The sequence below is a fragment of the Panthera leo genome, chromosome D2, assembly GCF_018350215.1.
Source record: "Panthera leo isolate Ple1 chromosome D2, P.leo_Ple1_pat1.1, whole genome shotgun sequence".
In the NCBI taxonomy this organism is placed as follows: domain Eukaryota; kingdom Metazoa; phylum Chordata; class Mammalia; order Carnivora; family Felidae; genus Panthera; species Panthera leo.
The window spans coordinates 7,399,438-7,426,932 of NC_056689.1; the positions used below are offsets into that span (position 1 = coordinate 7,399,438).

General features: G+C 48.4%; 1 long non-coding RNA gene across 2 annotated transcripts; it reads left to right on the plus strand.

Annotated features, from left to right (window-relative positions):
• Positions 1–2,166: 2,166 nt before the first annotated feature.
• LOC122201944 lies at positions 2,167–7,391 on the plus strand. Of its 2 annotated transcripts, XR_006194389.1 has the most exons (4): positions 2,167–2,210; positions 3,489–3,637; positions 3,804–4,281; positions 5,861–7,391. It is a non-coding gene; the product is annotated as an uncharacterized LOC122201944 (long non-coding RNA). The 2 variants fall into 2 exon arrangements; XR_006194388.1 differs by lacking the exon at positions 5,861–7,391 and having other exon boundaries at positions 3,804–4,692.
• Positions 7,392–27,495: the final 20,104 nt, after the last annotated feature.

A 27,495-nucleotide genomic window follows, 5' to 3' on the forward strand; every position in this document is an offset into this window, starting at 1 on the left:
TCCTTTTGACCTTTATTCAGAAAGTCAATTTTTCCCCTTTGACTTCATGAAATAAATACATTTCCTAATTGAGGGAGGTCAGTGTCAACCTTTTGTCCTTGGTTTTCTTTCATTGTCTCCTGTCATCTTTGCAGAGCAGGCTGAAAACGAGCCCCTGGGCGACAGGTGATAGAGTGTCCCCTGCCATCGAAGATGGTGAGATGGATGGACGGGAGTCTGATTTTCTGGTTGTTGTTGCTGGTTGGTTGGTTGGTTAGTTGTCAGTCATGGGAAGAAGTCACTCTCCAAAAGTGTCACCCAATGGCAAAGAGAACAGGGTCCTGCAGAACAAGGCACATGTTATAGCCAATGGATGAGAACAGACCAACTGGGGAACAGGATGGAAACCATCACTCTGGCTCTTTACCAGCTAAACAACTGGGCACAGACACCCCAGGTGTGCTCTTTGCCAGGTCAACAGGCCCAGAGTGGGTGCCGGGGCCGAGCTAATGAAGACTCTCTACTGTAACTTCTTACCCTCCTCCCATTTTGTTTGTTTTCTGAGTAGTGGTTTTGATTCTGAAATACTTCATCTTTGGCCATTTTCCTTAATGCTAAACCCTTAGGACTAAGCCTCAGGATTTCCACCAGCCATGGGGAAATGCTTTTCTTGTGAATGCTGTTTGGCTAATGTGCCCAATTATCTCCTATGTTCACAATTATTTCCACAAGGTACATCCTGGACCTTTCTAATTTAATACCAGCTAATGAATTATGTGTGGGAGATATATCTATATATCTATATAGATATAGATATAGATATAGATATAGATATGTTTTTTTTAAGAATTCAGTCATGGAAGGTGAGCCATCTTTCCACTGAGTGTGTGATTCTAAAGGCCTTTCTTGGTATTTAACTACAGGGTAAGACAACAGCTAAACATGTTAAGGCCCTAATGATGAGCCTGGTAGGCTGGGTTATCAAACTGTGAGAGAGGATTCAGATCGTGCTTGCTCCCCAAAAACATGCTCAGTGGAGGCAGATCTGGAGACTCTGATAGGAACCCTAGGCTGCCACACTCAAAACCTCCAGCCTCTTTAGCAGGGGAGCTGCGAAGGGTCTCAGAGCCTGCTCCAATCACAGCCCTGCTAAGAGGTGAAGTTTCTCAGAGCGAGTGGTCACAGCCACCATGTCACCCGTCCCCGTTACTATTGTCCCATTGCGCTAACACGTCACAGGCTGAGTGGGAACCTAACTTAGGCTCTTCAGTGACCTTGTTCAAAGTGTTTTTGGGTCAATCACACCGCTCTCTCAACAAGACAGATTTGGGGCTGAAAGACCAAGCCAGTCAGGAAATGGACACGAAGATCCCAGGTCAACTAGGGGCAAGAGAGGTCTTGAAAAGCCAAGGACAAGTAAAATTACGAGAGAGGAAAGACTGAGGAAACAGGCAGTGAGTGGATGGCGAAAGGAGAAGAAAGGAGCAGATGTGCTGAGCAGAGTGGGTAAGTCCGGAGAAATACAGACTGAGGTTCTGATGTCTCCCAGTTGTGGTTCTTGGAGGCGTCCGCATGTGTGTTTGCTTCGTGTCCCCGTGTTCCCTGTGACTCCTGTGGATTCTCGCGTTGCCCACCTGCAGGTACTAGTCTGTGTGTCCTCGCAGTCAAAAGACCCGGCCCTGGACGCTGACAGTTTGAGAACCCCCTTCGACAGGCAGTGGGACCTTTACTCTCACCCCGCTGTTCCGAATCTGCTCACCTCATGGGAACCCTGTCAGACACTAGCATGTCTGGGACTGTCCAGGGCTTGAGGCTTTAAAGTTCGCCAGCAGGGCCTGGACCTCTTCACACTCAAACCCGGGAGGCCTGGAGATCATCCTTTAGCTCCAGGAGGGCTCGTCCGGTGCTCTCAAGTCACGAATGGTTATTTACCAGCGGGGCTGGGGAGCCGGTCTCCTACGTGTCCCCTCACACCCCTGGAACTGCCACAGTGACAGTGCCACTCATTCTCAGTCCCATTTTTTTTTAATGTTTATTTATTTATTTTGAGAGAGAGGCAGAAGGAGTGAGCTGAGGAGGGATACAGAACCCGAAGCAGCTCCAGGCTCCGAGCTGTCAGCACAGAGCCCATGTGGGGCTTGAAGTCAGCACGTGATCATGATCTGAGCCACCAACTGGGCCACCCAGCCCCAGTCCCATTCTTTGGAAACAAAAGAGCAAAAGAACAAAAGGTGAGAATTGATTGTAGGGAGTGAGTGTATCAGGAGAACCTTTCTGATCTCAGCTTAGTGGAGGAAAGAAGGATTTTTTGTGATGGACATCAGCACCGGGAATTTTCTGAACGCCCCGGATTCCCGTGGAGCCCGCTGCCCATTGGGCAGCTTTTCTCCTGTGGGGACTGAAGGGCCGGCAGGATGTGGATGGATGTGCCCACACGAGAGGAAAGATGCTCCCTGTGGAGACGGTAGCACGACTCACAGCGGACAGCATGGGGTGGTCAAGCTTGCTGTCTATACGGAGAGCCAAGGACAGGAAGGTAAATCGAGGCTACATCCTGCAGTGCTCCTTGCGTGGGCAGAGTGGGCATCAGTTTTAGGAACAGGAGAACAATTCATCAGAGGCCTTCGGGGAGGACCGGGCTTTGTGAGGACCGGAGGGGGGAGATCGGACACAAGACCAGGGTAGATGAGTGACCTACCTGGGCCAAGGACAGAGGCAGTCGGAGCTACTCTTGGAAGTTGCTTGTTTATGACATTGTGGAAGACGGACGGTGACTTTTAGGAAAGTGGGAAATGCCAGAGGGGGAGGGGATGGAGAAGAGGAGGAGGAATGGGGGGAGAGAGGCACTTCTTGGATCACTTTAAAAATCTTCAAAGACTCAGTTGATGAGTTACCATCAGATTTCAACACACCCTGTCTCAGGGGGAGACTCAAAAAAATACATGTAGATCATGGCTAAATTAGACTAAGCGTTTCATGTCTGCACTGGGGGAAGTGTGTTGGTCTATAACATATATGTCACTAAATCCTTGAATGTGCTTGCAATTTGTATAGAAATGTAAAAAAAAATAAAACCCAACAAAACCCAACTTAGCCTCTTTTTGTACCCCCCCTCCCCCCCCGACCAAGAGAGTTTGGCTATCCTAGGGTCTCTTGACTTAGATTTTTAATTCATTGTGATAATTTTCAAGTCAGCTAAAAATTTCCCACATACTATCAATTTATGACTACAAATCAGAAAAATCTAAACCCTCTGTCTTAGCACATTGCATCTTTAATAAGACATTCTTTCCAGAATGACATTTCAAGGATATCTGGAGGTGACCGATGGGATGATAATTTTGAGTGAATTTAGAGTTTTAATTACTGTTTTATTTGTAATTGCAAGTGGGTGCTGTGGAAAAAAAAAAAAAAGAGCTATCAACAAAGGAAATAATTGTTCCAAAGAATTACATCTGCACTGCATTCTCTGTCAAAAATTTCTCATTAAAAATGTGTTTCTTTAAAAGTAACTCAAAGCAGCTGATGAAATATAAGAGCATGGAAAGTTTCAAATCCCAGAGCAAATGTGGATTCATCAGGGATCATTTGCCAGAGACCTGACTCAATGGCAAAAGACCTTCTCACCATTTCTCACATCCCTTCCTGGGTTTCATACGTAAGTTCAGATGCCTGCAGTTTTATTTCCAAAGCTCAGTATTTTCCACTTAAACACTTCCTTTTCATAATACTTCTGGTGTCTCTGGAGTGTTATTACTGTTTGATTTTTCCCTTTTAATAATGACTCTGACTGTTGTGTTTTTTTAATTTTTTTTTATTTTAAGAGAGTGGATAAAGAACGACTAAGCTCCGAACAAGTCTCCCAAAGAGGAGACAATCCCGTAAACCTTCCCAGGATCTCTGCGCCACCCGCCGAGGCTGATGCGCGAGAGATGGCTGTTACCAAGATTATTCCCAAACATCCTCTAGCTTGCTGGAGACCACAAAGATCAGTCCTGCCTGAGAGGCCACCGGTGTGCATCTGACAAAAGAATAAGATGATGGAAAAATATGGCCATGTCCTTGAAGTGGGGGCTGCCGATGGAAGAAAAGCAGTAGATGGGCAGAAGACAAGGTCAAAACCCAGGTCGGGCTGACGCCATCTGGAAGACCAAAAGCCAGCTGCCTTATCGACGAATTTAATGAGCACCTATTATGTGTGGGGACATTGCCAAATGCTGCAGGAATCCCTTCCCGAGGGTATTTACAGTCTATTGAGGAGACAAGACACGTGTAGACCAAATGATTTAATTATCATCTCAGGTGGGTGTTTGGTTGATCTCTGGAGTCCCTCTTGTTCTTCCCCAGAGAACACTATGATTTTATTTTTTCCCCCACTTTTAGAACACTTTTTCTACATATGTAAGTATATGCTGATTTGTTTATCTGTTTCTAGTCTGTCTTCTCATACCGAGCTGTTAGAGCAAGAAGAGCAGGGGCTGTGTGTGTTTTGGTATTGCTGTATCTCCAGAAGCTAACACAGTGCCTGGTGCGTAGTAGGTGCTCAGTAAATGTTTCTTTAATGAATCCATGAACGAACCAATGAATGAGAGATTGGCTGGGAAACTCTCAGGTGTCAGGAGAACACATTGCAGGCACAGCTAGAAAGAAAGCTCGTTAAAGCGACTTTTTTTTTTAAATGTTTATTTTAGTTTTGAGAGAGAGACAGACAGATGGACCATGAGTGGGGGAGGGGTAGAGAGAGAGGGAGACACAGAATCTGAAGCGGGCTCCAGGCTCCGAGCTGTCAGCACAGAGCCCGATGCGGGGCTTGAACCCACGAACCACGAGATCATGACCTGAGCTGAAGTCAGATGCTTGACCGACTGAGCCCCCCAGGTGCCCCGTTTCGGGGTCTTTATTACTAGTGACAGATAATTCTCAGACTCTGAAAATGTGATTGCTCAAATTTCACTTTAAATATAGTCGGTACGAGTTGATATTTATAGAAGTTTTACTTCCCTCTATGCTGCAAAAAGCCTCCTGCCTGTTAGAATTCTCTATCTGCGTTCTTTGCCTCCACAAGGGCAATGAATGACAGGACCAACAACAATGGTAACATGGCCGCTGTTTAGGTAGCGCTTCCTGTATGGCGGGCACAGGGCTGACTGGTCCTCATGAGGACGCTGCAGCATGAGAGGTGTATTACCTAGAGTGGGGTAACTTATATTTTGCCACTGTGGCATCCATGTAGTTTGGTGGTCAAGGTTATCTCCTGAACACAGTTATTTGGGGCTTCAGGCTCCTTTCATATAGAAAGCCAGTAGGGCATCAGAATCCTCCTTTTGGCCCCTGTGAATCTGGTGGTAGTTGATAAGAGAAAGGGGAGGGAATGTGAGGATCAGGCGGAAGGGTTTCGATTCCAAGTCGAGAAGTGGTCTATTTCCTCCCTGTGCTCAGATTCCATCGGCCAGGTGTCGATTCCATGACCCCATCGAAAGGCAAGGGGGCTGGGATGCACGGTCTTGGCAAATGCCCAGGAAGAAGAGGAAATGGTGTCGGTGAGCAGCTAGTTTCTGTCTCTCAAAGGTTAAGTGACTCATAAGATAATAAATATTACAGCTCGGGGACCCAAACCCACGTCAGTTGCAAGCTGTTGACTACACACTCCCTTTCTTCCCTTCATCTGTCAGTTCGTTGTCAGTGTTTGCTTGTTTTGTGTCGAATGTATAGTGTACCACAGCCGGGCCATGAAGGGAAGGTTCTGGTCTGCTCTTTGTCAGGAGGACTCACCACCTGATCAAGGGCTGGGCTGAAAGTGGATTATTTGAAGGGGCAGGAAGATGAATGGCTGTGACACTTCCTCTGTGAAACCATATAGCCTCCGTTTTCATGTCAGCAGCTCGGGGATGCTGTTCCTGCTGAACTAATTCCCGCCAGATATCGTGAGGCCACGTTAGACCAAGGACATCGGACCCTTCTCTGTGGCTGGGCTGCTCATGGACCCTTGGATCTCCCATTGCTAAACCTGTGTAATGGGCATAACTTCATTTTACCCAGTCCACCGTGCAAGATATGCACCTTTAAGTATTTCTTTAACTCAAGTTGTCATACTTCATTAATTCCAATGCATGCCTTTTCGTGCGTTAGCGTCTCAGAAATCAGGATCTTCTCACTGATGGCATCTTTGAATTGCTATTTCCCGGGTGGCAGGGAGGACGGAATGGCCCGTGCATGTCTGAACTTGTTCACATTCCTATGACGGTCCCTTCTGTTGAAGTCTGTGCCTTGTTGGTAGGACCCAAGTTGAGTTTAGTTGCTGTTTGAACTGTTTTCAAAAAGATCATCCCAAGTTTCAGGTTTGAGATGAAAAGTTATCGTCAACAGAAAGGTTTGGAAACAGAGCAGTGGGATGCAGATATGGTATTAGTGAAGCAGGTATTTGTGTTGGGGGGTTCGCTGAAAAGCAACAACCTCATACAAGGTAATAGACTTAGATTACTACAAGCGTTTGAAACTGTGGTCACTTTGTTACTGAGTTGTGTACAAAGGCAATGCCTGTTTGCACACGTCAAGCAAGCAAGCACCCACATCAGACCTTTTAGAATGGATGGCAGCATCTCGGAAGAAAACCTGGAGCCAACAGTGGGGACACTTGTAAGAAATGTTTCATCATCAATACAGAGGACAGCGCTGTGCAGAAAAATATGAACATTGATTCCGAATGCGTAAACTCTGAATGCGAAGATAACTTCGGGAATTTCTTAACTAATTTATTTTCTTTTTTGTATATGCGTGAGTGTGATGTATAATAAAAGCCTCTGACCCAATAAGTCTAGAAAAGCTTTTTCAGCAAGCATAAAATACAGATTTTAAGTGATGAGAAAGCATTGTTTCAGAGATTAATTGGCGTCTTTCTTTCTTAGTGGTACATAAATTAATGATGCATTTTACAATCGATGGCTTCTGAGTATCAATGAAATAGCTACTTTCTCATTTGAGTTCCCATTCCTTTGGGTATTAGAAATTAAATTTCCGTCAGTTCAGCAGCACCCCTCCCCATGATTACCTTGCATTCCTGGGGGCTTACCCACAGCTACCATTTAGACTGAGGACACTGTGTTTGTTGGGCATGAGTTTCTCTCTGTGCTGGCAGCCACCGAGATGGCCATGTCTGATGCCACACAGATCGCTGCTGGGTCCTTTTTCTGTTCTCATCTCAGGCCTCTTTCAGAGTTGGGGGGATCTTTCTGCTAGTTCAAGTGGGCTTGGGGTCTACCTCCCTGGCAGCGAAGATGCTGAGCTGGTGAGGCCCTGGGCCCCTCGGTGGGCTCTCTGGAGCAGGAAGGGCAGTTTGCATCCTCTTGGGCACTGGGTGGAATTCACTCTTCCCACTGCTCTTGGGCATGTAGGATCCAGCTTCCCTTTGCCATCTCTTTGGAACGGGGAGACCTAGACCCCGCCATGTTTCCACTCTGGCATCTTGTGGCCTCCCTGGCTCCACCTGGGGAAGGGGTACGCGTGTCCTCCGGCCTGTGTGGGGTTTCTGGTTGTTCCTCTTCCATCTCTGCACGATGAGGGGAGGGGGCTGTGCTGCAGGACCCCCTGTTGAGGTCCCTCCTGGCCTCCTCTCCAGCCTGCCCTGTCCTCCTGGTCTGGGCAATGCCTTCTAACCTGGAAGGCCAGAGAGCCTGTCTCTTACTCCCCTCCCCAAGTTTTGCAGCCCCTCAGAGGCTTTGGGTTCTAAAATTCAAGCCAAGGACAGACTCGTGGTTCCCCTACCATCTGGACGAGTGCTTCAGAGCACAAAGCTGACTAAATGGAAGAAAGATCTGGAACAAAGAAACACAAGAAAATCACATTGGCTCACATTTCAAAATATCACCCCAATGCAGGTTCTCACCGTGGTTCCCCTTTCCCCGTTATTTTAATGTGTTTGTGTGGGTCCATTTCTCATATTGTCGGTTTTCCACCCTATTTTGTAGTAGCCTGGGGCCCCGTTCCAACTACGATGCCTCAGATTGACTGTTTCTCATTACCTCGGAAACCGGGGTGAAGGGACAACCATGTTCTTCCTTCACCTCCTCCTCCTTCAATTGTTATCATATAAAGTTTATAATCTTTGTTCCATCATAGAGAATCCGTAACATGAGACCAAGTAGAAGGAAGGAAAGGAAATCATGCATCACCTCACTGTGCTAAGACATCCACTGGTGGGTGACATTTTGTTCTTTCTCAAGTTGGTTCTTCGTGCTTACATATCTTTTGTGTATTTTTATATAGCTGACATTGCATCAGCCATAAAAGCGAATATTCTGCTTCGTTCGTTCAACACTGTGGCTGAGTATGTTTCCTTATTATCCTCAAGTCTTCAGAACCCTTAGTCCAATGTGGCCGTTTATGCAACCATCTCCCTTGCGTTGAGCACTTAGCGTATTCCCTTCGTCATAAGTAAGCGATAGCACTGTGATGACATCCTTGTGCATGAAAGTTGCCCCGCCGTTTCTGACTATTGTCTTGAGATACACTCTGAGGATCGGGATCGCTTGTAAGACTGCCGTCTTAAAAACAAGCCATTTCCCTACCCTCTTTGTGACGTCTTCTCTGCCCATTTATCAGTTGTTACAGTAACACTTATCTGCGGGTAGCGCATACTGTTTGGCTGGGAGTTTTCTACAAGCGGCGTCCTTACAACAATTTGGCATTTATCTATAGGAGGTCACGTCCGGTACCTCCACGTACAAAGTCTGACTCGGTTACTTCGAAAGTTTCATCATTTTTTAGCCAAAGATGTTGACAGGCAGCCTGCGGCATTAGACCTGGAGCGTCACGTTGAACATGAAAATGACTCTGAACGTGATGTGGCCGATTTCGTTCTAAACAATCATCCAACGCTGATCCGTAAAAAGCACTGTCCCCTCCAAGGAGCCACTGTGGATGGCCGAGCACTTATTCCAAAGATGTATCAGGGGTGACTTTCTGGTGTGACTAGTCGGTAGCCGAGTGTATGAAGACAGTTCTTCAAGAGAAAAGAATTACGCTGTAACCCACAGCAGCATCTTTGGGACCGAAACATCAGCCATGTTGACACCAGGTTGGGGACGTATATGCTCTGAAGCATTTAACCTCGGCTCATTACTTACTTGTGATATCATTTAAATTAAAATAGTCACTTTTTTTTTTTTTTAAGTATGAGATCAGGGGTGCCTGGGTGGCTCAGTGAGTTAAGCGTCTGAGTCAGCTCAGGTCATGATCTCGCAGTTCGTGAGTTCGAGGTCCACATGGGGCTCTGTGCTGACAGCTCGGAGCCTGGAGCCTGCTTCGGATTCTGTGTCTCCCTCTCTCTCTCTCTCTGCCCCTCCCCTGCTTGCACTCTGGCTCTCTCTCTCAAAAATAAATAAACATTAAAAAAAAAAAAGTCTGAGATCAGGAAGAAGAATAAAATGTATGTATTTCAAATTCCTGGGCTTGATTAATTTTAACACTCCAGGGAGGACCTTGCCTCTTTTAAAACAATGCCATCTTATCCGTTTAAAATAATACAGACGCATCCCAGGGAATTGGGGAAACCCAGGAACTTTGTCTCTCAGAGATGTTCCCTCATAATATCTGATTGGGTTCCCTGGAAACAGAGTCCGAGATAAAAGTTGCATGCGGAGCGTATCTTGGGGAGACTCCCCTGGACGAAAGGGAGGGAGAAGCTCGCAGAGGGAGACTCTGGCTCCAAATGTGGCTCCCACTGGCCGGGGCTGAGCGGGCCTGGCCTTCCAGAATGCTTGCAAAGGAAGGTAAGTGGATAGGCCTTTGTGGCCCTGCCTCAGCAAGTCACTGCTCCCCCCTTCCTCCCCCCCCCCCCCCCCCCCGCTGCCCCGCCCGGGAGGGGCTAATTTTGGATGCGTCTACTTCCTGGGGCCCAGAACAATTCCCAGTGAGGGGTGCAGCTGTGAGCTATCAGCAGTGACATCCCAGCAGCCGGGGAGGGATCAGGGCTCCAGAGGAGGGACTTGGGTGAAGACACATGATGTACCACATTGCATCCACATTGGGATCCCCCCTACCCCCCACATCACATACAACTTCAAGCCCGCTTTTTTGCTGAACGTTCTTTGGTGAATTGTCCCCATCTCGTGAACCTTTCTTTGAAAACATTTTAAGTAGATGCCTATTTGATTGTGTGGAAATATCGTCTATGTAACCATTCTCTCATTCTGGGACAGCTCATTTTTAACACATTTTCCCCATGAGAGACGATGTTGCCACGGCCACATTTGTGTCTCGGCGATGGACATGGTAACAATAAAAAGAGTCCACACTTAATTGACTGCTTATTGCTGACCGGATCAGGCTAATATTTTTCTTGCCTTCCGTGTGGAGTTTTCATGAAAAATAAACGAGAAGATGTATATAAATAAAGATGTTACACTTAATAACTCGTTCGTCTTCACACCTCCGTGACGCAGAGCCAGTTATCCCCATTTTGCGGGCGAGGAACCCAAGGTCCAGAGAGGTTGAGTCCCCCTTGCAAAGTTGCACAGCTGGTGAAATACAGACCCTCTAAATCCAGAGGTCAAACAATACACTGTACTGCTTAACCTGCTTTCCTGAAGTTCATATCCTTAGAAGGAAAATTCCGAGGTCAAAGGGCTTGATTTATTTTAGAACTCACGATAAGAATTGCCAGACGGTTTTCCAGAAGCAGTGAGTACTTGCGCTAGCAGAGGAAGAGGGTTTATTTCAGCGCAGTCAACCCCGAAAACCCTGAATCCTTAGAACCATGATACACGACTAGTCCTCTATTTCCTTGTCTTCCATCAGGCATTCTGAACATCGGTGGTTCTTTAAAAAAAATTTTTTTTTAATTTTTAAAAAATGTTTATTTATTTTTGACAGAGAGAGTGAGGGACAGAGCGTGAGCTGGGGAGGGGCAGAGAGAGGGAGACACAGAATCCGCAGCAGGGTCCAGGCTCCGAGCTGCCAGCACAGAGCCCGACGGGCCTCAAACCCACGAGCCACGAGATCCTGACCTGAGCCAAAGTCACATGCTTAACCGACTGGGCCAGCCAGGCGCTCCTGAACGTCGGTGGTCCTTAAGCAGAAGGTTTTCTTTTTGTTTTAGCACACACAACTTTTTCAGGATCATCTTGTAAGGGTTGACTCCGTTGTGCCGCCTACATTTCCAAGAAGAATTTTTCGTTTGCAGAATGAATGCGTGAATGAGGGCGGGGAGAGAACATGAACCCGCAACCCCTCGCTGGGAGTGAAGCAGGTGAATGGAAACCCCGGAGAAGACCGTCCTCCAGAAACAGCGGGAGTAGTTTTCGATAATAGAAACGTTTCCCAAAAATTCTTTGCCAGGGTCTTTTTCTGAGTCTCCGTTGAACTGCTTATTTAATAAGCACTGTCCACCCTTTACGAGCTGGACTCTATCATGTGCTTGGAAACACCAATGTTTAATGCTGGGAACAAAAACCTTTGGGGTCATCTAGCCCCCACCTGATTTCAAGCTGGAGGAGCATGAAGTCAGGGCAGCCGCCTGCTAGGGGAGGGGCATTTCCCTGTTCTGGGGGTGGCCGTGCAGGAGCTGGGTTTCGGTTATCTTTCATTCGTGGTCAGAGGAACCCTTCTAAGATGTCACCAGAGTTATTTTACATTATTTTAGCAGTGACTTAGGCTGATGCTACCTTCAAATACCTCAATATCTAGTTTGCCACCGAATTCTGAAGGATTTCTTTGGAAAACCAAGAAGTTTTTCCCTCGATATTTTGCCCTTTGGCACTGGATCAAACCTCTCCACGTTCATTTCCTGACCTCCTCCTCTTCCACCTAGGTTCCTGGGAGGCTTCGGTGAGCTAACGTATGTAACATACGTCCCCAGAGTAAGCGCTCAGTAGATACTGGCTTCCACTTCCTCTGGGTCTGCACGTTCCCTGAACTTTCTTCCGCCTGGGATGGCGAATGATTGCGTGAGTTTCCGTTCTTTTCTTTCTTTCTTTCTTTCTTTCTTTCTTTCTTTCTTTCTTTCTTTTTTTCTTTCTTTCTTTCTCCCTCTTTCTTTCTTTCTTTCTTTCTTCCTCTCTCTCTCTCTTCCTCTCTTCCTTCCTTCCTTCCTCCCTCCCTCCCTCCCTACCTCTCTTTCTTTCTTTCTTTCTTCCTCTTCCTTTCTTCCTTCCTTTCTTTCTTCCTTCCTTCCTTCTTTCCTTCCTTCCTTCCTTCCTTCCTTCCTTCCTTCCTTCCTTCTTTCTTTCCTTCCTCCCTCCCTCCCTTTCTTTCTTTCTTTCTCTTTCTTTCTTTCTTTCTTTCTTCCCTCCCTCCCTCCTTTTCTTTCTTTCTTTCTTTCTTTCTTTCTTTCTTTCTCCCTCCTTCCCTTCCTTCCTTCCTTCCTTCCTTCCTTCCTCCCTCCCTCCCTTTCTTTCTTTCTTTCTCTTTCTTTCTTTCTTTCTTTCTTTCTTTCTTTCTTCCCTCCCTCCCTCCCTCCCTCCTTTTCTTTCTTTCTTTCTTTCTTTCTCCCTCCTTTCCTTCCTTCCTTCCTTCCTTCCTTCCTTCCTTCCTTCCTCCCTCCTTCCCTCCCTCCATTCCTTCCTTCTTTCCTTTCTTTCTTTCTCTTTCCCCTTTCTTTTTCTCTTTCTTTCTTTCTTTCTTTCTCCCTCCTTCCCTCCCTCCATCCCTTTCTTTCTTTCTTCCTTCCTTCCTCCCTCCTTCCCTCCCTCCATCTCTTTCTTTCTTTCTTTCTTTCTTTCTTTCTCCCCTTTCTCTTTCTTTCTTTCTTTCTTTCTTTCTTTCTTTCTTTCTCCCTCCTTCCCTCCCTCCCTCCTTCTCTTTCTTTCTTTCTTTCTTTCTTTCTTTCTTTCTTTCTCCCTCCTTCCCTCCCTCCCTCCTTCCCCCCCTCCGTCTCTTTCTTTCTTTCTTTCTTTCTTTCTTTCTTTCTTTCTTTCTCCTTCCCTCCCTCCATCCCTTTCTTTCTTCCTTCCTTCCTTCCTTCCTTCCTCCCTCCCTCCTTCCCTCCCTCCATCTCTTTCTTTCTTTCTTTCTTTCTTTCTTTCTTTCTTTCTCTTTCCCCTTTCTTTTTCTCTTTCTTTCTTCCTTCCTTCCTTCCTTCCTCCCTCCCTCCTTCCCTCCCTCCATCTCTTTCTTTCTTTCTTTCTTTCTTTCTTTCTTTCTTCTTTCTTTCTCTTTCCCCTTTCTTTTTCTCTTTCTTTCTTTCTTTCTTCCTCCCTTCTTCCTTCCCTCCATCTCTTTCTTTCTTTCTTTCTTTCTTTCTTTCTTTCTTTCTTTCTTCCTCCTTCCTTCCCTCCATCTCTTTCTTTCTTTCCCCTTTCTTTTTCTCTTTCTTTCTTTCTTCCTTTTAATTTAAACTTAATACTTTATTTATTATTATTTTTTCTCACTATAGATTGTGTGAGCTATCTGAGTCTCAGGGCCCTCATCTGAAAAAAAATACAGATGATACGTTACTATATAGTCAGTCCGCAGGGGTTTAGTGGAGATCAAATGTGTAATCCGTGTGAAGCAACTCGCACTGCCTGGCTGGGCAGGCGGCCACTAGTGTGTAGTTGTCCTTGTCTCCTTGCCTGTTACTCTGCCATTAGTATCTGGGTGCGGGGATGTCAGTTGTTCAGGGGGCTGGGCTGTCTACAGTGACGGAGCCTGTGCCCCTTAGTAATTTTCAGTCCTGCTGAATTTAGACAAAGGATGGCCTCTGTACAGAATCTATATAGAAAGAGTATAATATTTCGATTTTTAGGGATTAATCATTAATTTCAGCCCAGGTATCATCAATTTCTGTTTTTTCTCATCTCCTTGTTTCTTCTTTCCCGTTTATGTACTCTTCTCCTTCTTTCTTTTTCCTCTTAATAATGACTCAAGCAACTGAAGTATGCTTTTCCTTATGGTTTAGTTGCAGGGATAATTTGTGATGAGGAGTTAACATGACTGTCACCGCGCCACAAGGTCCCTTCGTCGCTAAGTCTGATGAATTGGTCGTCCTGGCCTCTGGCAGCCTTTGACACCGCTGAACCCTCGCTTTCCTGGGACTTAGGGACACGACTTCCTTTCTTCCTGTTTCGCCTGTCCTCAAGTCCCTCAGGGGTTCTTCTCTTCCTTTGCCTGTCATGGAGCTCTGAAGTTCCCCGAGTTGCACGTGCAACCATCTTCTTTACTCATTTCGCACTTTTTTCCGGAGCCGTCTTTATTGTTGAATCCCACATCTGTGCCTCTGACCCAGACTGCTCAGTAGTGTCCATGGTTGGGCACCTTCTCGTGGGTGTGCCTCTCACGAATCAAGCTCAGTGTGCAGAGAACAGAGCCTGTCATCACTTCCCCCCCAAACCAGCCGACTGCGACCCTTAACCACCAGGCAAGATTTAGTGCAGACACGATCGGTCCAGGTGGCACAGCAGAGTGAATAAATGAAGTATTTTGTCTCTTCTGAGTAAAAGCTCTCTCCCTTCTCAAATGTCACCTTCCCCATGAAGGCTTCGTTTCAACCCGTCCTTCTCTATGCTGCACGATCTGGGCCTTGTTATAACTTTTATTTTATGCTATCACTATGCTTCATTTATGTTTCTTTTCTTCTGGACCGGGAGTCAGTAAACCTTTTTGGTAGAGGGCCAGAGAGTAAATACTTTAGGTTTTGTGGGCCATATGATCTCTGCTACAACTAACTACTCAACTCTGCGGTTATAGCGTGAAATTGGCTGTAGACGAAACATGAACGAATGGAGTGTGGCTGTGTTCCAATAAAACTTTATTTACCAAAACAGGCAGAGTGGGCGGGATTTGACCCGTGAGCCACAGCTGGCTGCCTGCGTTGTAGATTTTGAATTCTTAAAGCGTTACTTCATGAGAATTTCAAGTTTAGAGATCCTTTTACCAGCCAGATCCCTAAAGAGGCCTGAGCACCCAAAGGCAAGTAAGACTCAGTCCCTGACCTCAAGGAGCTCACGTGGTGTGATGGAGAGGACATGACAAAGAACCATGAACGGGGGAGCTTTAGTGTCTCATAGTTTTAGGGGCTAGAAGTCCAAAATCGAGCTGTTGGCCACGTTGGCTCCTTCTGAGAGCCGTAAGGGAACCTTCACCCCACAGCAAGGTATGTGTATTTACTGTGTGTATGCCAGGGGCAGCGAGGCGGGGGGGGAGTCACTCTCCTGGACACAAAAACCCACCGCCTTTGGCCCGACGGCTGACTCGTATTTTGCTAGACGGAAGGAAAAGGAAAGAGAAATCCAGGCTGGGTAGCCTGAGCAGACAAACAAGGGCAGTATCGGAAGGAACCCATATTGAACAGTCACCCTGGTGCAGGTGTGCAGTGGTGAGGTGGGTGGACGGAGCCCACGCGGGGGCCAGGAAGAGAAGCTAGAGGGGTTCTCGGTGTGTGTGCAGGCTTAACGTGCTGCACGGCCTCGTTCGCTGAGTACGGGAGCTAATGAAGCTTCGGGGAATGATTGCGGCTCTCTGGCAGCTAGGAACCCCTTCCCCTTGCAGGCGGGGGGCTCGTGCAGGGCTCCAGATACTCAGTAGCGTCTGGGCTGTGACCCTGAAGCTTCTCCTGCCACCCACGTTTGCTGGGTTCACAGCTGACCGTCGTGCCTCTGTGTGTCCCCGAAGAACTCGGGGGTGATGTCAGGGGAGGTCCGGCTGAGAAGCGAATGTTCTCTGATGGAATCAGGCAAAGTGTTTGCCGTTCAGTAGGGAAGATGCCCGGCCTTTGTTGACGGTTCCTCAGCACCAGCCATCGACGCCTCAAATCCGCACGCACCTCCGAGAGATGCTGTTATCTCCGTCAATACACGACGCGAGGGAAGCTCGGAGCGGTGCATTATCTCGGTGCGACCTAGCTGGTGAATGGCTGACGTCTAGCCGCCAGGAAGTACTGCCCCCAGCCCTGCTCTGTTCCCCCTCCTCTCTGTCTGCCCCTGCTTGTCTGTCCTGGGCCCCTCCTGGACCTTTCCACCCGCTTCTGTTGGCCTCCACTCGCCACCAACTAATGCCTGACCTTCTGATTCTTCTCCATCTCCTGCTTCCCCTTTCCTCTCTTATTCTCATGCTTCTGCCCCCCCAGCACACCCACTTTTTGGCGCCCTCCTTCACTCTCCCTACATTGGGTTCCCGGTCTTTGCTACTTCGGGTGTGAGCGGCAGGTCTTTGTTCTAAAGGGCTCCTCGTTTTTCTCAGCAGTAACCCAGTGCTTACCAGCTGCGTATACAACGCAGCCCCGCTGATCTCGCAGCTAACCCCACACTCTCTGTTTGGGGGCACGGCCGGAGGGTGTGCGAAGGGTTGCGTGTTCAAGCACAAAACCGCGGAAGGCGTCGTAGCCGTGTAAGTGCCGTTAAAGAGGATTCCAGAAGCGCTGAGAGTGACAAACTTCTAGAACGGCGTGTACAAAACACCCCCCTGCCTTGTGCTAGCAACATCATGTTCTGCGTTGCCCTGATTCTGACACTTTAGCCTTGTCTGACTTGACTAGTCCGTCTGGTTCGCTGCTGAAGCTTGAACATGTCTTCCCAAATGTGGGATTTCTGGTTCCACCATGGGAACGGGTTTAGAGAGAGCTAACACGGCGAACACCTCTCGGCGGCTCGCTGGCATAAAGGCCATGAACTTTGTGCCGAGAGGAGCTTTGGACTCTTAGAGGAGTAAGTCTTGGGAGGGATTCTGGGATGATGGTGGGCGGGGGGAGGGGTGGACAACGGGGCCATTTTCAAAGTCACTGCACTAGGCGCTGTTGGCCTTTCCCTATAAAGCGTTCTTGAGGTGCCCTTGTGCCCTTTTTGGGTAACGTTCTTGGATAGAAAACAAACAGAGGGCTTTTGGCTCCTGACCACCCCTGTACCTACAGAAAGCAGCTTTTTAGAACTTGCAGGCGGCTTATGTGTGCACGCGTGTGCGTGCTTGGCAGGAATCTTCTGGAGAGGCATGAAGCACTACTTTAATTCCCAAGGATGCCGCTTGGTCCTCAGAATGGAAAATGTTCTATTTTTGGCCACCAGAATATTTCTGAGGGGAATAAAAAAATCGAACAAAGCACGGCAGCATGGGTGTAAGTTTTCTGAGTTTGAAGAAGTTTTAAGAGTTCAAGGTGCTTTGCCGGGGGAGAAGCCGGAGCCTCTGGGAGTGATAAGAGGGGCCGTTTGGCGACGATTCCCGGGTTGGGACGCGAGGGCGCTGGGCAGGGCGGCGTGGACGGGCGAGGGCTGGGCAGGGGTGGCGTGGACGGGCGGGTGCCGGCGGTAAAGGCTGCAGTTTGGATTTGCACTGCAGGCAGACAGGCGGTGCGGAGAAAAATGCCTTTTGCACCTGTAAAGGGAAAACAGCCGGAGACAGGTGTCCTTTGCCGGTCCCAAACCTATCTCGGATCCTAAGGTCAGCTTCTCCCCCAGAGCAAGGCAGCCCCTGTAGCACCCCTGACTCAGTGTTCCGGGTGGCCACAAGCCTTGCGGGGGGAGGACTTCAGGGGAAGACTTCCAGCGGAGGCTGGTCAAGGCCCGTCTGCGGGGGCCAGCCGCCCGGGGGTGGGGGGGGGACTGAACCCTTCCTGGCCCTTCCCTCCACCAGACACCTTTCCAGGAAACAGCTCTTGCTGCCACGCCCCCGCTGGCTGCCGTGTGACATCCTCGCTTCGAGGGACCCGAAGGGCAGACCAGCATTAGTCGAGCAGTAACGCCTGGGGACTAGGACCCGGGCGTGGATGCATCTCGCATCTCGGCGCGGGAGGCGCGGCTCGGCCCCGGGGCTCATGGGAGAATCTTGAAGGGGAAGGGGCGTTTTGCAGAAGTGGTGGGTGTGCCCGGGAAGAGCCATCACAGAACTCGTCGAGCCGAAAGCCCCTGGGAGCGGAGCTGTGCCCTCCGGCTGGGACCCGCTGGTAGAGGGGACCCAAGTTAGCCGATGCCCTGAAGCCAGCGGGGTGGCCCGGGCCCTTCCCTTCCCTTCCCTTCCCTCCCCGCCCCGCCCTGCCGTTGAAATGGGCTTGAACTCCCGCTGGTGTTTCCATCGTCCGCTTCACACCCAGGCCTCGGGTGCAGAGGCGGCCGTGGGTCTGGGTAACGTTGAATCCTCGGTGGGAGGCTCTGAGATGCTGTCTGCGGGCTCTCAGAGTTTTCGTCTTGGCTGCGGGCTTTTGAGATGAGCTCGACATTGAGGAGCTGGCATGGCGCTGGGTCAGACGTCCATGCGGACGGTGCGGGGAACCTTTACTGGGAGCCAGCTGGATTTCTCCTGCCTTCACACTCACTTATTCAACACGCACGTCCCAAGCGCCCAGTCTGTGCCAGGCACGCAGGCGAACACAAGTCTCTGCCGATGTAGTGCTCGCAGTGGGCCGGGGAGAGAACAACACATGCCTACAGTCACATTCTGGTGGTTCCGGGCAGGCAAAGAAGGGGGTCCCGAGAGATAGAAAAACGGCAGGTATCCTTTAGAAAGGATGGGTAGGGATGACCACCATGGGAGGGAGAGATTGAAGTTAAAATCAAAGGAAGAAGAAAGGGGGGTGGGGGCGAGCTTTTCTGGAGGAAGAAACAGCAAGTGCAAAGGCCCTGAGGTGAGAATGCTAAGCACGTCTGAAGAGGCTCGCTTTGACACCTGAGATGAGCCGGGGCGAAGTGAGTGAGGGGGTGAAAGGCTTGAGGTGAACTTGGGGAGTTAGCCGTTGGGCTGGATCGCAGAGCACCTCGTAGGGCCGGAAAGGGGCTTAAGTGTTATCCTCCCCAGTGCTGGAAAGCCACGGGAGAGCTTGAAGCAGGGGCGTGACATGATCTCCCTTACGGTTTTGACAGAACACCGGCCGCCATGAGGTGAACGGCTGGAGACAGAAGTAAAGACGGAAGCCGTAGAAGGCTCCGGCTGATGTCTGCGCAGGCGGTGACGGTGGCCTCGCCTGGGGAATGGCGACAGCTCCTCCTGTCTGTGTTCGTTCTGGTCTCCTCCCGGGTCTTGCCCCGCCACCGCTTCCTGAGGGGAAAGCTGGCCTTCCTTTACCAGCGCCTCATGGGGGACATGGCTTTAGACTTTTGCAAAGTGCTTTAAGTAAACTGCGCATCTGGTTGTGCAGAAGTTTCAGGAAGCTCCTCAGAGAGCCAGGTTCTTGGATTCCCAGCCCAGGGCTCTCGCCTTCTCCACACCACTTGCCCCACTGAACTTTTGCTTTTATACTGTCACTCCGGCTCATGCACTGAGTTAACAAATAATTTTCAGAAAGGTGAAATTTTGACTTTCAGAGAAACGTAAATAAAAGGAACACAGGCAACGAGTTTATTTCACTCGCCGTTTAATGAAGGAACCAGTAACATGTTATGACCTGCCCAAAAACTACCAAAGAAATGAGGGTATTTCCAGTCAATTTATTTACTTACTTACTTAATTAATTTAATTTATTTATTTAAAGTTTATTTACTTACGTATTTTGAGAGACAGAAAGTGAGCAGAGGAGGTGCAGACACAGAGAGGGGGAGACAGAGCCCCAAACAGGCTCCCTGCTGTCAGCACAGAGCCCGACACGGGGCTTGATCCCACGGACTGCGAGATCATGACCTGAGCCGAAACCAAGAGTCGGATGCTTGCCTGACTGAGCCACCCGGGTGCCCCTATTCACAGGCAATTTAATAAAGAAATGTAGGGATAGGATTTGAGTTATATATAAACCGGTTAGTGTCCAATAAGCCGTAAATCCTAGGGGTTATCTGTTCCACTGGGCAGAAACTATTTGCTTCTCTTCCAGACAGAAATCTGTAAGACAACAAGTAACTTCACTAAGTCGGGGGACTTCATGTCGATAGGAACAAGGAGATGAGCTGATTGCATGCTCCAATAAAGGGGCCTTGGAAAGATACGCAGCCCATCCCCCCCCCCCCCCCAGCCCTTTTTTGGTTTTATTTCTAAGTTTTGGCTATTTTTATGACACTGTTTCTTAGAGTTCTGATGGCTAAGTCCAATGACTTTGTTATGAAGAAAGCCAAGGGAGGGAGATCAAAATGAGTGAGAAATGGATCCAGTGAAAAGCAACCCTATCTTGCCCAGAATGAGTTGGGATTCAGTCACTTATCAGACACCTGTTGAGCCCTGACTGTGGACGTGCAGAACCCCGCGGGAGCACGAAGCTTCATACAGAACAGCTCCTGCCCTGTGGATCTCCCAGTCTACACAGGGAGACAGGCACTCAAATGAATGCATTCCAGTTCATCAGGTCAGTCACGCCCTGGCAGAGGTGTGGAGATTGCGTGGGCTCTGGGAGGGGCACTTCCCAGAGAAGGTGCCTTTGAGCTGTGCCTTGAAGGATGGGACAGGATTGCCAGGTTGAGAAGGGAGGGTCGGGGAAAGCCATTCAGGCAGGAGGTCAACTACTGAGCAGAGAAATAACCTGGATGTGCCTAGAGACGCATCCTTTTGGTTATGGAAGATTTAGATCCTTCTCCTCACTTCTCCCCGATAGTTCCAGAATTCCAAGAGTAGGGAGGGGAGGGTGGTGGAAAAGGGAAAAAGTTGGAGTCTCTTGGGCAAGCTTGCAAAATTTTCTTTAAATATTAGGTCAAATTCTCTATAAAAACCCTATTTAAAACTTTTTGAAAGACTTTGAAGTCCCAGAGAAGCAGGAAGTTAATTAGAGTGGCTTTGATATCTTAGGGTATGTTTTAACAGCTGCTTAGGACAGTTTAAACAATAAGAACTTATGCGGTTTGGGATGCGTCTGTGATAGTCAGCTCTGGTCAGAGCGAAATATCACTGCATCTGAGAGCGGCAGCACTTGGCTTTAATTTTAGAAAGAGTCCAAGCCAAAATGTTCTCTAAAACCCAAGAGAGGAACTTCTAAAGAGGAAGATTGCTCCAAGAGAATGTGTTTGGGGGTAAAAGATGAACTGAGTAGGAAACAAATTGATCCTAACCAACTCGGTTCTTGGAAGAGCACAGGGCATGGCCATTTCTGGAGAATTCTCTTAAGGTGGATTTAAGCAAGGCTATTTGTTGGTCGATGCCGTTTGTAAAGGGGCCCCCACGGGGTGGATTCGCATCTGTAAGGGACGCCTGCATAACCCGAGGGGTGTCCAACCAATTTACATTTTCTGGGGCGCGCCATTGTGCTTGCACGAGCACTTAATTTGTTTCCCTGGTCGACACCCTCAGCCTTCGTAATGATTTCCTCAGATTCTACCCCCGATTGGAACTTGTCCAAGCTGGAGGACGGCACAGTGAGGGATCCTCTGAAGGGCAATAAAGAGCTGCCTGCGGAGAGGATTTCAAGAGATTCTGGGAAGGCCCATTCCGGAGGCCCTGCGTCCGACACTTGTGCGGCAGGCACCTTGCCGAGCATTTGACTCCCAGTCTCACGCGGTAGGAATGTGACTCTCATTTTTCGGATGAGGACTTGCCCATTCTTCCATCCGGCCACGGAGTCTCTGGCTTCCATCAGGTCTCCTACTTCCTAGCAATTTATGTAATAGTGTATTGTAGCCTCTTTCCCCGTACCCTCCAATCGGCTAAAAAACATAAAAGTGGTTCGTAGAGAGGTACTTTTGGTAATGGGCCAACTGCTGGCCGACAGATGACTGTATCGTCCCATTCAAGAGGCAAATTTATCTTCCGAAAATATTGCCTTGGGCATGTTCTGCAAACCTCGCAAGGGCTTTCCGTTCTCCCCAGAATAAAGACCAAATTCCTCTGCCTGAACACCCCATGCCAGGTCACTCTGAATGTCACTCTTGGGTTTGGGGCTTACCCGAGTCCTCGCCGGCTGGTCAGGTGGGGATTGTCTTGTGAAGTCTGCTGTTTGCTCCTTAAAAAATGTGCCGCCACTGCCTCTTTTTCTGGAGAAACGCTTGGATTTATTAATAAAATGAACTCAAGAAACAACTGCACAAGACCACATTCTGGCAGCACACGCACTCACAATGAATGCATGGAGAATGGATTGGCATAGATCCTTGCACGCGGATAACCTACTTCTTGATAGTTCCATTTCGGGGAGTAGCAGCTACATGAAGAACTTTCAGGCAGATAGAGCTCTGTTTGTGCAGTGCATTCGTACGGGAGGAAACTGGATAGAACGTCCAGGCACAGACAGAAGTCTACTCCAACAGTGGACTTTTCTTGATGAATTACTGCCCTCGAACTTAACGTTTTTTGGCAATATCTACCTATCTTTATATATATTCACGTCTATTGCATATTACATATATGTTAACTATATATACGTATATGTGCGTATGTATATACTATGTATGCATATATATACATGTATATATTTACTTCTATATACAGGTACACAGGTGAGTGGGTAGGCTGCCAAGCTCGGTGTAGGGGGTAAGGTGAACAGATGCATAAGGAAAATTCAGATAGAATTACCTCTCAAAGACGTGTCTTCTCTCAAAGGACAGGCACTGGCCATACAGAGGACGAGGCCAAGACAAGGTGTTCTAGAGCTCAGTGTTGGCCACAAACAGGTGGCAGGGACAAAAATAAGGGAGAAGAGGTGTGTCAGCTTCTCTGTTGTCCTGAACTCACTGGCGTCCAACCTAGTTCTCAGGGAGCCCTCAGCGCTCACCGTCTGTGGGATATTCTCTGGGGTCTGCGTCTCCTCCGATTTTACAGCTCGTGGCAGGCTTCGACTCCTCCGTCCCCTCTCTACAAATCAGGGGGGAAATTTTGGTCTAAGTTTCACGTGTTGTCTCTGGAAAATCGAGCTCGTTCTTTCCTTTGGATTTAGGATTGGCTTCCTCTTGGTTTTATGGGTCCTCAAAGGGCCAACCAAGAACCTACGAGGGATGATAAGGGCAGTGTGGCGTTGCCTCGACCAAAGCAGGCTGAGTTCTGGGCACTGCAGTGAGCACCCCAACTTCATAGCTCATCCCGAGTCTCTTGTCCCAGAGCTCACAGCAGCAGTGACATGTTAGCAATCGGCTGGTGGGATGACTTGGGTTGGGGGCTGCTGCTGTGGCTCCCGAAAGCTAAAAAGAGTAGGCTCTAGAGCGTGCAGAAGGGCACTCCACCTTTCCAGCTCCAACCATTTCATTTAAGAATCCTAGTGTTTCCAAATTTCCAACAGATCTTAATTTCTGGGATTCAAGGGTGAGAAATCAGACCTCCCAGAAATTCTTAGGAAGTCCCCAAGTCCTAAGTTATTCTTGAAATATTCCAACGTTTTCATATTCTTATTAGGATGGTTATCTAAGAAAATGCACTTAATACGTAAGTAACATCAAGTTTAGAGTATTTGCAAGGAACTGTAGTTTATAGCAAATATTCAAATGCTTGAAAACGCCAGCAAACATTAATAGTCAGTATTTGAATAATGTAAGATTGGATCTACAGGAAATGTTAACAGCATAACGCAGAATATCATGTCGAAACTGACAATTTAAGAACTCATTTTCCTTCTGAGATGGTTTATATTTTGGTGCATATTTTGGTTTCATGGGATCTTTTATAAGTCTATGTGTACATAAATTTGTTAAAAAGTTTATTTATTTTGAGAGAGAGAGAGGGCACGTGTGCAAGCAGGGGAAGGGCAGAGAGAGAGGGAGAGAAAGAGAATCCCAAGCAGGCTCCGCACTGTCAGTGCAGAGCCCAAGGTGGGGCTCGAACCCACGAACTGTGAGATCGTGACCTGAGCTGAAATCAAGGGTCAGACGCTCAACCGACTGAGCCACCCAGGCACCCCTATTAATACTGCTGTTTATTCCCCCACACGACCCCCCATTGACTGCAAAGGGGGCCGTGAACACACACTCAAAACATGGAAACCGCTACAAGCAAGATCAACTGGGTTGGGGCAGTTCCCCTCCTACTTGTGCTGGTCCTGATTCCCTGAAATGTTGGCCTTAACCCCTGGCTGCTCGTGTTGATAGCTATGCTGCTCTTGATTCCTACTTGATATCAGTGGATTCCGTTAAATCAGTAGTGGCTCTCTGTTGATTGCCAAACTTCAGTTCTCTCAGTGTGATTATAATACTTTCCCCCATTGGCTCAATTTCTTGACCAACTCTTCTTGGGATTTGGGATTCAGAAAAATAACACAATTTCTAGGGATGCGCTGGAGGGAGGGGGAATTCCCTCATGGAAACACTGCAGTATTCCAATGTTAGTTTCTGTATTCTGTCCACTTCTTTCTCACATATCCAGTCTTGGAAAGGATCCCTCTTTCTGGGAGCAATCCAGGACGCCACCATGGAGATTGAGGAGCTGTCAACTAAAAATATACCCAGTAGCTAATCTTGGATATCCACCGTTGCTTCTTTGGTGGTGTTTGTGGGGTCTTCTTCCAGCAAAGGACGGCTTTAAAACATGTAAAAGCTGAACCACAACAGTCAAGGGAAATTCTTAACTCGAATGGGTTGGAATATAGCATCCATCTGGGAGCCTATGGGTCTTTGATGAAGATGGCGGCCTTGGGCCACATTGAAGATGTGGATCTTGGTCACTTCATTTTCTCATTGAGTATAGAATAAAGAGGTAGTAAAGAGTAGAAGCGTCAGACCACCTGAGTCAAAATCTTGCTACTAACGAGTTGTGAGGCCCTGAACCAGTCACTTGACTTCTCTCGATCTCAGCTTTCTTGTCTGCACAGACCTCACAGAGTGGACGTAAAGATTAAATGAAATAATGTATCGACAGTGCCCTGACCCATGCCAACTCTGAACCAAGGAGAACCTGCTGATGTGCTTTTCCTTCTAGAGGAGAAAGTTTTGGTGCCATAAGTTTCTAAAATGGTGGTGCTAGGCATAGACTGAAGCCCTCAAACTAAATCTAAAAAGTGGTACCAGGAAAGTGCCTGTGTTTGGTAACTCTTCATCTTGGCAGGACTTCAAGGAACAGCCTTGGGCTTAAACCCAGTAACCAATGCATAGGCAGAGGACAGGCTGAAGAGGTCAAGAATAAACACAGATCAGCGTAGACGCCCCCACCCAGGCCAGTCTGCACGAGTGTTCTGCCCATGCTCGTCTTGTACTTTTTAAGTGGTGAGGCAGGTTTCGTAAGAGAAACGGCCACCCGGAAAGAGTTTATTTTTCTGCATCTATCTCAGGAAGATAGAGGGACTCTCAGATCCGGTCACATCATCTGATGTCAGAGTCCCTTGAGTAGCTTTGTAATAGTACAGTCAGTAAACAATGTGCATTGGAGTAGAGTAGAAGGTTCTAGGTTAAGAGTATTATTGTAGATTTTAGCACATTTGGGTTTAAAAACCACTTCTTTTTACTAGCTGTGTGACTTCGGATGAGTCATTTATTACCCCTCAAGTTCTGTTTCCTTGGTTATAAAACGGGGGTAATACCTGTACCTCCCTCAGAGGTTATCTTGAGGATGAAATAAAACGACATATGTAAAAAGCTCTCAACACAGATCTTGGAACACAGTAAACACTCAAGGAATATTAGCTTTTAAAAAATTATTGTTACAGTTGAGTCAAGGAGGTGTATAAACACTCCTTGACATGCTCAGATGTTGCGTTCTTAAATGGATCAAAAGGAATTTTCTCCTACAAAATCTAGTGGGAGGGGAGTGAAAGGAGCGCAGTTACCCGTAAGAATGTGCTTTTCTATTATCCCGGTGTTCCTGGACTTGGACAGCAGGAGAGGTAGAGCGGGTGAGATAGGAAGCAGGGAGGAGATGTTGCAGAGGAGAAGGACCCCTTATGTTCAACGTGCGGAGGGCGCTGTAGGTGGTGGGGCCCCTTCCCAGCATCGCCAAAGGTTGACGGCTGAACAGTCTCCTTCAGCCTTTTCCTGTTGGTTGTTTCATGGCTTCCAATCCCGCTCTGGTTAAGTCACAGGATTTTCACAAGGAGAGTCTTGAGTAGCCTCTCACAAACGGGGCTTTCAAATAGCGCCCCAGTCCGCCACCTACAATGCCTTGCTAGCAGAAGAAGTCTTTGCCAAGACCAGGGTTTACCAGCAGCTGATCACGTCAATACCAGTGATTCTCATCAGGGCATCCAAACATCACCTTTCCCGGGGGCCGGATGGAAAACGATTCTTCCGGGATATTCTGACCAGCGACCGGCAGAGGTGGGGAGACCTGGGAGACGTCATTTTCTGACCCATCCTTGCATTTCTGACCCACTAACTTTTAAAAGGAAATAAAGAGACACGCGAAACCAGACGCTTGTGGGGGCCTTTTCCTCAGGCTGTGTCGTGAGTCCTGCTGGGTTATTCATGCCTCTCCGGGAGCACGTGCACTCGGCTGTCTCTGGTGGTATCGTCCACCAGATCCTCTAGGGGTGTCTTCCCAGGTCACGAGGGACCCCGCTGCCAGAGGGAAGGATGGATGCCCAGCACCCATGCGCACAGTGTGACCTCCCTCTTCCCAGGACGGTTCCTGACTCGGTGTCTGCGTGGCCATAATCAGCTCCACGACAACGACAGTAGCTGCTCGCAGTGCCTTCTATGAGTCACGCACATCACTAGATACTTATATTATTTCCTTTAGTCCTCAAAACGGGATAACTGTCATTATCTCTAGTTTGCAGATGAGGATACTGAGGCTTAGACAAAGTCCTGGATTTGCTGCTCAAGTGAATGGAATTGAAACTTTAAAAAAAAATGCTTATTTATTTATTTATCTTGAGAGAGAGAGAGAGAGAGAGAGCTAGCAGGGGAGGGTCAGAGAGAGAGAGAGAAGGAAGGAATCCCAAGCAGGCTCTGAGCTGTCAGTGCAGAGCCCGACGTGGGGCTCGAACCCACACGCGGTGAGATCGTGAGCTGAGCCGAAGTCAGACGCTTAACCGACCGAGCCACCCGGGCACCCCTGGAATTGAGCCTTTACATCTGGGTCTGTGGGACTCCACTTGACTTCACTGTCCACGGCCCAACGGTGGCTTACGTGGATGCGGCCATAGCACCAGATGCTCATTTGGGAGGAACAGAGCTGCTTGGAGAGCTGTAAGCCCGGTGACTCTCTCTTCTGGACACCAGCCCTGCCCTGACGACCCACGCGGGTTACGGGTCTCTCTTGGTTCTCTTTTCAAGACGGATACGACCCCGTACTTTTGCCCCCACGTAGGCCGCACTGGCAGCCCTTGCCTTGAGTTTATGACACAAGCTTTTTGGCGCTCATTACGGCCCTGCGTCTCTTGGGTCACAACGGGACCCCGCAGGCAGAGTCGAGCCACAGCCCTCCCACTTCTGAGGTCTGCGACCCTGGGAAAGCGGCTTCATTTCTCTTGGTGTTTGCGTCTGTGAACTGGGGACAGTAACGGCACCCCGTAGGACTACCGGGAAGAGAAAACGAGAAAAAGTGCTTAGAGGGACAGATGGTTGGGGTAAGCTGCTCGAGGCCAGTATTCAAACTCGGGAGAGTTTGAGTGTTAGGTACACCTGATGACATGCTACGAGTTTGCACAGTGCCCGCTATACTCTCTAGTTTCCGGACTGGTTCGATTCCTCAGCAGATATTTATCGCGTGCTTCCTCTATGTCACACACTGTACAAGGGTCACGGATGCGGGGAGGGATAAAACTCTGCGGTTCCCGCCCCGGGGAAATGTACGAGTGCGGGTCGGGGGGCGGTGTAGACAGACATGAAAGCGGACAGGTTCGGCTTCATGTGC